The following is a 14,865-nucleotide window of genomic DNA, read 5'->3' on the forward strand; positions in this document are numbered from 1 at the left end:
TGGCTGGCATACCCTGACTTTAAAATAGTGTGATTTAAAACTGTTGCTATTTTTTCCCCCGTTTTTCAAGTGGTGACAAATTAGCAGGCAGGAGTATAGTTAAGCGCCTGCCTTTTTTTAGCTTGTGTTTTCTTTTCCCCTAATTTAAAGCCATGTTTAGGAGCTGCCCGCCGTGGCGACGATGTAGAGACATTCCCACATTCCCCGCTCCTTTCTTCTTCCTCCTGTTTGCTCCTCCGGTGGGAACCAAATCGGAGAAAGAGGGGTGTCATTCCAGGCTGACTGCAGAAAACAGTTCTGATTAAAGCCTTAATGGTAACACTGTGTTGTCCCATAAACAAAACATACTCTCCTCCCTCATGCAAAAGTATCGGGGAACAAAAGGCCGCCGCTTCCGAGTGCTTTCTTCCTCCCTGCAAATCGCCTTTGAGAAGCAAGGGAAAGAGGAAGGAGAGAAGTGTGTGTGTGTGTGCTTTGTTTGGCTTGTCTGGAAAGTATGTATTGCACTAAACTCCACTCCAGCCACCTGCATCCTCGTTTTCATAGCACGATTCAAAGCTTTTGGTCCGGTGGATTTATTGGGGATTCAGCATGCAGCTGCTGAGAAGTTTGCTCTTGGCCTTTTGAAGGGATGAATCAGATATTTGGGGATGTGCGGTGCTGGGTCAGCCATGGTCTCTGGATGGCCTTGTTTACAGCTAAGTCTGAGTGTAAACCCGCCTCGGCGATCTATAGATACTCTGACGGCCGCAGAGGGTTCGGATTGCACTATGCACACTCAGAATAGAGCATAAAGCAAACAAAGTGACGCTCGAAACCCCGAAGGATAGTATTTCATTGTTATTCCTTGTTTTTATTTTGGTTTTCAGGGATTCTTATATCCAACCTTGCAGGGAGATTTCCTTGTTGATTTGCAGCAGTTCGCGCTGCCTCATTCAGTGCATCGAAACAGCTTGGAAAGTTTGTGCTGTGATACTTCCAGCATTGCTGACCATCTCTCAAATACATTCATGAACTTGTATGACGTGAATAAGAACATGTGTGCCTCTACCTCAGTGATTTAAAGTCTATGTTAAAAGTACAATGCTGTAAAAATCAGGGTCATTTTCCCTTGATTGTTACTCAGTGCGAAACAAAAACTGATATTGGGAAACCTTGTATGCTCATTTCCATTATGTCATAGGAGTGTGTGACTGACAGACTAAGTGAACAAAAAAAGCTGATGTTTTACGGGAATATGTACAAAGAGCGACGAGAGAAAGGCAGCAAGGTTCTCTGACGTGGAGGCACTGAAATATAGGAGAGGGTGGTTAGATCCAGAGCTGCACGGGTGGCTGAAGGTGAGTATGAATTTAATCAGTTTAGGCTTACTTGCATGTGGGGGTTAGGGATAGAGTGAGCATCTATCTGAATGGTGGGATGCATGAAAGGTTCCAGATTTCCCAAACTGGTGATTCCAGGAATCCAGGAGTGACTGCAGGCAGGTGAGTCCCATGAGTAGTAGCGTTTTTCCAGGAGTTTCCAAGCAGGCTTGGTGAATGTTAGCAGGTGCAGCCAGCATCCAGTAGATTACACTGCAGGTGAGGTTAATTGAAAGCAAGAAAACTAGTGAGACAAAAACATTAACAGCGAGAGACAAGGAGACCTCATTACTACTGTGAGGTAGCTGATGAATTTTTGGGTTTTCATGAGCTGTATGCCAAAATCATCAATATTAAAACAATAAAAGGCTTGAACTACTTCAGTTGTGTGTAATGAATCTAAAATATATGAAAGTCTAATGTTTATCAGTACATTACAGAAAATAATGCACTTTATCACAATATGCTAATTTTTTGAGAAGGACCTGTATATAAAGAGCCAAGAGCCCCCCACCCCACCCAAAAAAACCCAAAAAACTTCTACATACAGTGACTTCATTATATGAGACTTTGGCCAAGCAGTGTAACAGTACATATACAACATAAAACAAAGAAAGCTAGAACGAGGTCAATTTCATAAATTATTAAGAATGATTAATTATTATGATTTTTTTTTTAACATTTTAATTGAACATAGAGATGAGGGTTTTATTCTCAACCCTTATACACTGAAATATTTTAACAGCTTCTTGTAGGAGTTTTTCAGCCTGACTTCACCGTCTGCCATGTATTGGTTAAAAAATGTTTCTGTAAAATAAAAATAAACTCTGCAACTCTGTTTCAGAGGGTATTCTTCCAACGAGTCTGCCATGCCACACCAGTATTGTTTCTACAGTAGCCCAGATTGGACAAACCAAATACCTTCTTGAGAGGGTTGTTTTTGAATTTGTGTGAGGGTACTACTGTAGGTTCTCATTTTGCAAGGACAGGATGAGGTGAGAGGTATTAAGTTGGTTGCAGTATGCAACCTCACCACAAGATACCACTAAATCCCACATGCTGCATTTTTAATAGCTGAAAAGGATTTTCAGTGTAGGCTGAGACAGTGTATTAATGATAAATTGAGCTGTTCTGAATCAGTAAGTTCATTAGTAAGTTCGTTATCCCTGCAACACACCTGTTCAACGTGAACCCCACCTCTTGCCCTATGGCAGCTGGGAATGGCTCCAGCCTGCGCCACGACCCCGAATTGGAAAAGTGGAAAAAAATGGATGGATGAACTTTACAAAGTGAACTTAAACATGTTTAATAGAAGTTATAAAAAAGGGGGAAAGCTTTCTCTTTGTACAGTTATGTCACATCCATCTGTTGCAGCTATTTGCAAATGTCTGAATCAGAACTGTTCACTGCTCCAGTGGTTTTGCATCATTGCAAAATGCGAAACAAGCAGAGGCCACAAGCTCTCTCTTCCTGCATGTTGTGCTATGGTAGAAGCAATCTGTTTGCTGTCTGCTTGTTTCACTTTACACTGAAGCCATGGAAAGGCTCTCAGGCTTAAGTCACAGGGCAACACGTGATTCAGAGAAAAGGCACTGCGGTGGTGCCAGGAGTACTAGACTAAACTCCACACCAAGCTTAATTTACTCTGAATAAATGGTGTAATCTGTGCTTTTTGAAAGTGCGGATATTCTCCCACTCAAACTTCACCTCTGTGAAACCCGATGAACACGAAGTGGTTTTGTGAAAACAGCTCTTACAGTGATTGAGTTTGGCCCATGTCTGGACTTGTTGACTCTCATAGAAAGCCTTGCTTATTGATTCTGCTCCTCTCAGATGAAAAGGCTTCTTGGCCTGATTGTTCAGTAATCCTGTTTTCTTTAACTGGGGCTTTTATGTGTGTGTGTGTGTGTGTGTGTGTGTGTGTGTGTGTGTGTGTGTGTGTGTGGATGCGTATTACTAGGCCACATGAATTCAAGTATGTTTTTGCAAATTTTATCTGGCACAAACACAATGCCAGTCAGATGGGTCAAGAGTCAGGTGACACTGACTGTGTTTGCCTAATGTAGTGAATCGCCTGGCATCAGTTCGATTATACTGTTTGTGTCTGGTGCTCGAAAAATATATGATAGCAACATCGTTCTGTGGATCATTGTGCTTGTCTGTCAGTCTCTCTACTACTTTGGTCTAACTGAAATATGCCAGAGGGCAGCATTAACAATACATTAAATATGTTAATGTTAGGAAGACAACTGGTCTCAAGGGTCTCAAACACGTTGTGAATGGACTGTGCTTATTATTATTGCTTATTAGCATGTTGTGCTAATAAGCAAATGTTGACCTGCTAATATATAAAAATTGGGGTAAACCCATATACTGTAGCTAAAAGATGGATGTAGCCACCACCACAAAATAGTAGAATTTCACTCAGTAAAACCGAAGTACAGACGGACAGTTCGGACAGTTTTAAACCTCAAAGCGGGTCATAAAATTTCCCAGATAGTGCAATTAAAATGCTCCAATGACACCAACCCTATAAAAACAGAGGGGACAGTCAGTGGAGGTGAAGCTAGCGACTGTGTAGTTCTTTTCACCTGTATTGTGAGTTAGAAAGTACTGATCTTGTAATTCCAAGTACCGTATATATTTTTTCTCACTTGGTGGCGTTTAACAAGAGTTAAACTACATGATGTGGATGCAGTTTAAGTGAAGCTTTTGATGGAGACCAAAGGTGGTCAAGCATATCCTTCCAGTGTAATGGGACGAGCCAAAAGAGAGTTCGTTGTTCTCATATCCAGTTTTACTATGGTGCACCTCTGATTTTTCTTAGTATCAGGTGGGAACAGGAGGAATACATTACCATGCATACATACATTAAAATTGGGTGTGCTAGGCTTTTATCCCCTTTAAGTACAATACCGTCCCCGTGATGACTCACTGCCAGTTTGGGAATTCTATAGTGAGCTTTTCTCAGAGGAAACATGTGGGAACTACTGCAACTCAGGTGTACCGACATGAGCATTCACCTTTTTGAATACACTGAAAATGCCATTTTTATTTGTCCTCACAATAATTCATTTAAGTCCGGCAGTGTGTATACTGTATTCACACATGAACGGGAACTAAATGCAGTGCTAAAATGATTCTCTAACTTGAACTCTTTTTATATACAAAAAAACCTCCAAAACATTGCTGACAGTCTGAGTAATTAAATATGTACTTGTTATCTTCAGATTGTGACACAAACCTGATCCTGGAAGTTATCCACCACAAATAAATAAAAACTTTAAAAATAACACTCTTTTGCCTGTGGGGAACAGCGCCTATAAAAATGAACCCTGAACCGTCTCTGTCGCATCATGTTGGTGATCGCAGCAACATGTCTACCTCCAGGCGACAATTAAAGACTTTTTAAGGAGAAGCTGATGTGTGCAGCTGTCGTCCTGGTTACCTCCTGTTTGGAAGGAGGGAAGGAGTTGTAGGAATGGATGGTCCTGAGGGAGAGAAGTTTTAATTGATCTAGGATTTTCCTTTTCTTTTTTTATGAGACTGTGTGAACTGCTTCCAGTGTGTCAGCATAGAGCACGCCCCATGACTTGCAGTAGAGCCGGCGGAATAATAAATCAAAAACAACATGCTTGAAGTGCACAAAACCAAAAAAGGTTTCTGCGGTTATTTTGAAACACCCTGGTGCTTGTTGCACCGAATTTTAAGTGGAAGCACCGTGTATAATTGTGGCTTGATAGTGTGCAAAACTACTGGTGCGAGAAGGCAGCGGATACCTGCAACCTTCGGGTTTCTGTAGAGTCACTGAAGCTGTCAGAGTAGATAGAGAGCTGGCAAGAATCGCTCATGAATAAAGGGGTTTGTGGGATTTTATGGAGGCTTACATTGGTTCGACTTAACCAACTAAAGTAACCAAGAGCAGATGGATTATGGAACAGATGTGCACAGACTGTGGGACCGAGATTGCGGTGCATCATAGGCTGCTGTCTCCTTATTTTCATCCAGGCTTCTGCTCCTCCTGCTATCTATACTAAGTCACCAGGACACCTGGAGCAGTGCTTTCACACCTATCACCAACAATAAAATACAGCCTTTTGATTTGTTATATTTAATAAGAGGTAGATTAGCCACAGAGTCCAAAAGATTTTTTGCTAGCAAGCTCTGCATGTGTTTAGTCTGCTCTAAAGCTATTAACATGTTTAACACGGGGTATATGGAGTTGACTCACTTTTGGAGGCAGCCTAAATTGACATCAGAGAAACTGAAATTTTTGTCACTTTCTGCAGTTTGCTGATCAGGAAAGGTAAATAAAATATGAGAATACATTTTCTCCATGTTTTCGGTGCTTACAGACTTACTAGTAAGTGCTTGTTATATTAAGCTATTTTTCTGTGTTCTGTTCACAGAAAAATAGGATAGAGTATTAAAAAAAATAAAAATAGAATATTAAAAAAGTTACATTTGGGTCGTGATGACCACTGAAGTTTGGTTTGCTTATGGGACTCAGTTGCCAGCATTAGAACTTCAGTTCTGTTGCTATTGAGGGATTTCATAAAGAATTGGTGACAGTATAATGCCATAAACACTCCTCTTGTGTCCTGAACTTTCAGACCAGGAAGTGTAGTCTCAGTAAAAGAAAGCATTTTGAAAACAAGGGAAACCCACTAATGGAAGAATGAGTTGTGGTTTCTGTCTCCTTGTGTGTTATTCTCTGTAGGGGTCAACGCTGACTTCGGGCGTATATGTTTTTTGAGCAAAGACGTTGGCTGGAAGTGCAGTGGCAGCTGCCTTTATCTGCTTTTACTTTGGCAGCCGAGTCCAACATCTCCAGCTCATCTGAGACAAGTAGAGGAGGAGTAACACAGAGGAACATCTGGAAAAAAGAGGATATTTCAGCTTTTGAGAGTAAATGCAAAAAGCAGCAGGTACACAATGGACATTTTGGCTGGTATGAAATGCGTCATCGTTAGCAGACTTCTGGATTTGCTTTGATTTCTCTCCCATGAAAATTCATTATTTGCCTGTCTGTGCCAGACAGTTGCTCAGTTGCCTTCAAAGGGATAAACTATGACTTTTCTGTTTCCTTCTTCAGCTACTCAAAGCTGGATACCAACTTTTGCAACCTTGGCCATACATTACAAGCCGACCGGCAAGGACTGTGCACCTCTTAAACCTGTTGCATGCAGCTTAAATTTTTGTCTTTTATTCTTTGAAGCACACAAAAACACTGACAGCGTCACATTTTTACTGCTTCCAGTTTGAGATAAACTCTAAATCACAACATAAAAAGTCTGGAAACCACGCGGGGCCAGTTCAAAATCAGTTTTTCAGTTGTCAATGCAAAAGACACAGGGCTGTTTTTTCCTGTTATCCTTAGGGTAATATTCCATCAGCTCATTGTGAGATAGGTTTACAGGGCTTTGATCATTTCATCTTTAACATGAGTGCTTCAAAAGTAATATAGAATTAGCTTTGGGCTTATCTCCAACAAGACTCACTTTTATCAGGCAGCACAGTGAAAGGGTGGCCTTGTTACTGTGCAGTCTTGCACTGTTAAACATCTCAAATATTTCTCCAGTTTTGACTGTTCGCCTTTTCAGGTACACCACACGCACAAACCCACACTGCACTCTATCCGATTCTTTATTTTTTGAAATGATGGGATTTTTAAAAAGTGACTACGTTCCTGTCTTTGTGACCCAGATGCCTCTGTTTTCTCCTCCCTTTTCCCCATTGCTAAAGTTAGGCCATGTCTTTGTTCACCACATCACTGTGCAGATAAATCAGTAGGAAGTATTTAGTTTTGAGTCCGCTGCCGTCTTTTAGGTCAGTGCACTCATTACTGTGGTCATGATGTAATTTGTACTTTGATAAGCCCGTCTCCAAGGATTTCATTTATTTTGTCTTTGAGACAGATGGTGTTCTGACTGCGTTGCTATTTGCCTGAGCCACAGTCCTCTGTCTCTCGTTCCTTTCATGATAATGCAAATGTTAAACACTCGCAGGGCTTTTAATAAGGCCAAACAATGGGCACCTTTGTCAGGCCGTTCCTTTAATCCACCTACACAAGCAGAATCATGACTCCACTGCCCCCCCTCCTCCAAACTGTGTTAACATCAGCTGCAGTTGGCTTTCTTAGTATGGTGTTGTTTCATCACAGGAAGAAAGGTTTTGTTTGCACTAACTGCGTCTGTATGAAATGAACTATGTCAGACCATGTGACGTAGACACATTCCAGTTATTGGTTGTGTTAACAATCAAGAATTGGCTAAAATGGACAGGATGTACACAGTTTTTCCATAATAAAACATTTTCAAAGTTTTGGGGGTTTATTGCCATAATATCAAAGTAAATAAGCTATTTGGGAAAGTAAATGCTCAAAAAATGTTATGATATTGTTGATACCAATAATGTTGCAAAGTTGCTGAAGAAAACAGTGTTGTTAGTCAGCTGCAGATGAAGCTGCTAGTTTGCAACTGTCACGGTACAGGGTCGTGTGACCCAGTGTTTGAGTTTTATGTATTTTTTTGTATTCATTTTCAATCTAGTTAAATTCTAGGTTGCTGTTCAGACCTTATTTCTTAGTTATTTCTGTCATCTCCGCCTGTACTCAGTCTCCCTGGTTCCTGCGTCTCCCTGGTTCCTGCGTCTACGTTTCATGTCTATGCGGTTAAGTTCATGTCATGTTTCATGTAGTTATGTTAGGTTCATATCATGTTTTATCTCCATGTCTATGTCTCCGTGTTTCCGTGTTTCCGTCAACGTGTTTACGGAAGCGGTTGTGGGATTCATCGGGAAACTAGCGGATGATACCGTGGAGACAAAGACTATCACAACGTTTCCCAACCAGAAGCCGTGGGTGGATAAAACCATCCGCAACGCTCTGAGATCCCGCACCGCTGCCTACAACACGGGACTCACAACGGGGGACATGGACCCGTACAAAGCCGCGTCATATAACGTGCGGAGGGCGGTGAAAGAGGCGAAGCAGCGCTACGGGAGGAAACTAGAGTCACAACTCCAACAGAGTGACTCTAGGAGCCTGTGGCGGGGACTAAGGACAATAACGGACTATAAAGCACCAACAACCGGTATGACGAACGCGGCCGTGACTCTGGCAGACGAGCTGAACACTTTCTATGCTCGCTTCGAGGCTGCAGCTAAGGTCTCCAACAATGCTAGTGTTAACGGCGGTAACGGCTGCAGACAGGAAGATACTGCCAGCACCGGAAACGTGCTCGTCATCTCCGAGCATGAAGTAAGGAGAGCCTTCAAAAGAGTGAACACCAGGAAAGCAGCAGGACCAGACGGCATCCCAGGTCGTATCCTAAGAGACTGCGCATACCAGCTAGCTCCTGTGTTCACTGAGATATTCAACATCTCTTTATCTCAGTCGGTGATCCCCACATGCTTCAAAGAGTCCATCATTGTTCCTGTCCCGAAGAAACCCCACCCTGCTTCTCTCAATGACTATCGCCCTGTAGCCCTCACCTCAGTAGTGATGAAGTGCTTTGAACGCCTGGTCAGAGACTTCATCATTTCTTCACTACCAGACACACTGGACCCACTACAGTTCGCTTACCGTCCAAATCGTTCCACAGACGATGCCATCTCTCATCTCCTCCACACATCACTCACTCACTTGGACACTAGAAGGGGGAATTATGTTAAAATGCTCTTCATAGACTACAGCTCTGCATTTAACACCATAATTCCCTCCACACTCACCACCAAGCTGGAGCATCTGGGACTCAGCTCATCTATGTGTCAGTGGATCTCCAACTTCCTAACTGGCAGACCACAGGCAGTAAGGATGGGCGGACATGTCTCAGCCTCCACCACTCTCAGCACTGGAGCCCCCCAGGGGTGTGTTCTGAGCCCCCTGCTGTACTCTTTGTACACATATGACTGTGTGGCCACTACCAGCTCCACCACCATCATCAAGTTTGCTGACGACACCGTCGTGGTGGGCCTGATCTCTGATAACAACGAGACGGCCTACCTGAAGGAGATTAAGAATCTGGAGAACTGGTGCCAGAGGAACAACCTCCTTCTAAACGTCAGTAAGACAAAGGAGCTGATAGTGGACTTCAGCACTAAGCAGGAGAGGAACTACCAGACCCCCGTCATCAACGAGTGCCCAGTGGAGAGAGTGGACAGCTTCAAATACCTCGGAGTTCACATCACGCAGGACCTGTCATGGTCCTGTCACATCAACACCGTGGTGAAAAAGGCCCGACAGCGTCTCTACCACCTCAGACGCTTGAGAGACTTCCAACTGCCCTCCAAGGTGCTCAGGAACTTTTACTCGTGCACCATAGAGAGCATCCTGGCGGGAAACATCTTAACCTGGTTCGGGAACAGCACCATGCAGGACAGACGAGCTCTACAGAGGGTTGTGCGGTCAGCTGAGCGCACCATCCGCTCCGAGCTCCCTGACCTGCACTCAATCTACAGCAGGCGGTGCTGGACCAAGGCCAGGAAGATCGTGAAGGACCTCAGCCATCCCAACAACAGACTGTTCTCTCTGCTGAGGTCAGGAAAGCGATTCCGCTCCCTGAAGACCAACACAGAGAGACTGAGGAGGAGCTTCTTCCCGCAGGCGATACGGTCTCTCAATCACACCACCACACAGTACTGACCCACACATATGGTTCTTACACACACACACTGGACATTCTGGACATTGTTTTTGCACAACACTGGTCACTATATTCTTCATTTCCGGTTAATACTTGTACAGCTGCTGTTATTGTGTATATATTTATTTATATTTAGATTTCTTCATACATTCTTATATAGTTCTATATTGTGTATTGTGTATTTTGTTGTACAGTTATTTTATTTTCAACTTTAATTTATATATTTTATCTTATTCTTTCCCAGTTAAATTTACCCTTCATTCTAATTTGTGTTGTACAGTTATTTCATTTTTAACCTTAATTTATATTTTATTCCTTCCTAGTTAAATTTACCCTTTTTAATTTTTCATATTTATTTCCAATCTTATTCATAGCCTTTTCCTTTTTTGTTTTCTTTAGGTCACGAGCAGTTGTCCAAGCATTTCACTACATATCGTACTGTGTATGACTGTGTACGTGACAAATAAAATTTGAATTTGATTTGATTTGATTTGATTTGATTTATTTTGTAAGAGTCTGGTGTTCTTTGTTCATTGTAGTTGGTGTTACTCTCCCCTGTATTGTCATTATGTTTCATTCGAGTCAGCTGTGTTCTCATGTGTCTCCACTTCCCCTGATCACCTCATGTGTCTATTGAAGTCCTCGGTCTTCCTTTGTTCGTTGTCGCATCGTCTGTGTACCTCCCCTCTGGTCAAGTTAAGTGTTTTTCAGGATTCTGTGCAGTTCATGTTTGCCATTTGGTTTATGTTGTTTTTCATGCAGCAGCACGATGAGGTTCCGTGCAGGTCATGTTCATGTCTGTTTCGTCACGCCATTTGGTTCAGTTTCCATGCATCTGCACAGCATTCTGTTCACAGTGATCATAGTTATGCCTTTCAGTCAGGTTAGTGTTTTTCCAGTTTAGGTTTTTGGTTAGTTGCAGTCTCTGTCCCTGTTATGTTTTGTCTACTCCCTTCTGCATCAGCCCAAAATAAAGGCTTGTTTTCAGTTTAAGTTCACTCCCGTCTCCTCACCTGTGTTCGCGCCTGGGTCCACCACACACACTCTCCACACGGTCTGCCCCCGCTGGCCGTGACAGCAACTGGTGTTGTCCTTTTGACAGTAAATTGAACCTGTACACTGTAGGGCTGCTCAATTAATCGAATTTTAATCACGATTACGATCTGGGCTTTCAACGATCATTAAAAATGACTGAGCCGATTATTAGCCCCTCCCTCATTTATCCGCGACACCTTAAAGGCCGGTCCGTGAAAATATTGTCGGGCATAAACCGGTCCGTGGCGCAAAAAAGGTTGGAGACCGCTGATTAAGAGGACCCGAGGGAAGCTCGGAAAGCTAAGCAGAAGTTATTTGGAGAGGAGAGTGACTGCGTTGGTTGAAAAGAGAGGTAAAAAAAACTTCAGTGGTGTTGCACACTATTTTATATTATTTTTTTAAAGTCATTATTCAATACATTGTTATTGTTAACCCTTTAAAGCCGGTCAGAGCAGCACGCTCCGTTTTGTGTAACTATTTTTAAATCCCTGTAGAACCGGAACCGCGTAAGCTAGCGCAATAATTTGTTTTGCATATGAAACCGGAGGAGTTGTACTTACATCTGATGCCATCAGCTTGTCCTCGGTCACGGTTTCCTTCCACATAAAGCTTTGCAAAAATTGCATAAAAAGCGCTTGCAGAAACAAAAACATAATATTCCAGAAACACGCTTTGCCGTTCCGATCAGCTGTTTGTAACACTTCCCACAGTGAAACAGACGTCAGCGCGAACTGTCGCATGTCCGCCATTTCCTGCCCGAAACCGGAAGTGACGTCATTTTCGCGGAAAATGTAGTTTTTTACTTGTAGGCCTTAAAAGCCTATACTGGTCATGTTTGACTTTTCTAAATAGTTTCTGGGATGCTTAGAACTCGAATTGCACATGCTGTTTAAAGTTTTGAGGGATAAACCTCTTAAATTTCTCCAAGTAGAAATATATGTAAAAAACAAAACAAAAACGATTTTCAATTTTTTTGTGGTTTATTGCACTTTTTTGCAATTAATGTAGTTACTATGGACTTAATGCATACATATTATTAAAATATGGGCTATAACAGTTGTATAGCAACTTGAAATGCTCCCACAAATGGCACTACAACATGTAAAAAAATAATATGAGCTCTGGCGGACTTGGTTCTATAGTAGGTCTTAAAGGGTTAAATAAATATCGTCAAATAATCGAGATCTCAATTTCAGTAAAAATTATCATGATTATCATTTTTGCCATAATCGAGCAGCTCTAGTAGACTGTATATAAAAGATGGAGCTACTGTGACTTAATTGGTTGAATTTCACTAATCAAAACCTGAGCATAAACGTCTTGGAAGGTCTGTGCTTCAAATTTTCTACCTATAGGGTTGATATAAAGGTAGAAAGTATGCATAGAGGCCATTTAAAGATTTGTAGTTTTTGGGACTTACTGGCGCTTTGTTTAGTCACACATGGTGCAGTTTGGGTGAAGCGCACACTGCCAGACAACGATTTATGTTGTATTTAGATGCCAACTGGTTAGTCATGTGCACTAGCTAGTTTTTTGGGATACAAGTGAGCACCATTAACACTTGAAAATGAAAACTCTGCATCATTTAACCTGTCATTTTTCTGCAGAAAATTGCACTCTTCTGTTTGTAGTTTAGCACAGCAGGATAAACAATACTACAGCTACAGATTGAATGTGCATAGCTTCTGATTCTGTGACTTGACGGTGACTGCTCTGTCAAAAAAAGGCAGACATGTCACTTGTACTTTATGCTTTATAAGAAAAAGGATGATCTTTGAGTTTGTCTGCATGATAGATTGTGTTATTTTGCACCTTTGAAGTGGTTAAGCATGACATTTTAGAGGACAACACTATGCTTTTTTTCCAGTATAAAGCACTGTCATTTTGGTCTGTGCACCCTTCCTTTTTGCAGAGCCATACTCAGGCACGCTCTCTGAGTAAATGGTCAGCAACTGTACGATAGGATAAGGGAGGAAGCCGAAAACAAATTCTGAGAGGGCAGATCTGCAGCTGTTCCAAGGACAGGAAAATACTTTGATAAGGGAACATGGACAATGAGTCCATGGCTGGACTCATTAGCCTAACATTTAAATGTTGTATTTATACTTTTTTGTTATACTGTGCCGTCAGTGCTGGTGCTTCCTCACTGTTACCTGAAAGAAATTTCCACCTGAGGTTGCCGTCTGGTTAGTATTCCACACACAAGGTGGGATATGTGGACAGGGGAGTAGCAGTATCTATATTGTTTAGTGGTGCACTTTAATGCAAGTTTCTGTCCATCAGGGTGACAGATTAGAAAGCTCTGGAACAAGCTTTCTAATTTTACCTTAATTGTGTGTGTGTTTGTGTGTGTGTTGGGGGTGGTGGCGGGGGTGGGGGGCTTTGTGGGCTGCCTAACAATGAGAAGAATACTTCAGGTTTCCTTACTTAATGGGAAAGTGCATTCCTTTTTTCTTTGTCACCACTTCAAAAACAGGTGGTGTACTTTACATTTCACAGTCACGTGCGGATTTTGAAATGGTGATTTGGTCGCCTGCAAGAGGCTGAAAACACTTGTTCAAGTGAGCAGGTGGGACAAAAAAGGACATCAGGACATGGTACGGATTAGGTCCTCTAATCTTACCTGGGAACGGTATGAAAATGGGCTGGATTCTTAGTGAGACACTTTTGACTTCTTAATTAATCAAGGAAGTCTGCAGATAGGTGAAAGCTGAGTAGTTGTTTAAATTGGTGCCACATTGGGAAGCAAGCGGGAAGAATTTCATGCATATTACTGTCTGCAGGTACCTGGAAATTTTAGCTTGACAACAAGAAAAGTCTGAGGTTAGACATTCTCACAGATGTCAGCATTGTTGCTGCTCAGCTCAGTTCACCGTTGTCATCACCTCTGCCACAGAGGTGCGAGTAATTCGCCTGCCTGCCTGTTGCCTGCTGCTCTCTCCCAGCTGGTTCTCTCACATCTTGTCGGCTTTCTAAGACGATGCCAGCGTTGCTAAGCTAAACACCGACCCTCCCTCCCAACATGCACATAAGATCTGGAAGATGTTCTATTTGCTTTTAGCTGCGATGTGCTTTGAGTGGCCACCGATTAGCAGCTTGTTGTCCCACTTTCTCACTTTCCTGCCCTTCCTATTTTCGCTCCCCTCATTGAAATGATAGAGGGGCTGTGTCCTGGCCCGGCTTGGTTACTGTAGGCATGTGGTGCTAACACAACCTTTGTGGTCCAGTTGGAGTTTGTCGTTAATGGCACCGCAAAACTTTTGTACCCAAACAGTGAGATGTCCATAGAGATACACTGCTCTAAAATAGGAACAGGTGGATTCTCAAATATTTGTGGATGTGTGAGGATCGTAAAATATGTCCCTCTTAGCAGGGTCTGCCTAATATTCCTGACTTATATATTTGTATGAAAAGTGGAAATGCAGACTTGGTTGCTCTTTTACATGTTACACAGAGGGAAATGGGGACAAACTTCACTAAGTATTACTCACATAAGCAAGTCTTTAACTCTAAATACTTGGTGCATGCATTAAAAAAGTAACCTGGTAACAACCCTGGAAAAAGCAGTAATGACCCTGAACATGTCACAGCAACCTGAAAGAAGACATGAAAGTGAGCCGTCATGCATAGTGAATAAACAGTACAATTTCACAAATCTTTTTTTGCAAAGGCTATAGTTAATGATGCTAACAAAAGAACAAACATCCAAGAGATCCAGTTTAGTGACTCTCATTATCGGAGGTGAGGCCTTCCAGATTGATTGCCTAGAGCTCTCTGTGTCTCGCCTGTCAATCTAAGGGGCACGCCCCCAGTCTCCTTCGTCT

The 14,865-nt window shown here is 42.3% G+C and overlaps 1 protein-coding gene across 2 annotated transcripts in view; it reads left to right on the forward strand.

Annotated features, from left to right (window-relative positions):
- LOC101480214 (uncharacterized) overlaps positions 1 to 14,865 on the forward strand; it is a 118,915-nt gene that overhangs the window by 85,621 nt on the left and 18,429 nt on the right. The gene's annotated exons all lie outside the window — the stretch shown is intronic.

Source organism: Maylandia zebra, linkage group LG10 (assembly GCF_041146795.1).
Source record: "Maylandia zebra isolate NMK-2024a linkage group LG10, Mzebra_GT3a, whole genome shotgun sequence".
Classification (NCBI taxonomy): domain Eukaryota; kingdom Metazoa; phylum Chordata; class Actinopteri; order Cichliformes; family Cichlidae; genus Maylandia; species Maylandia zebra.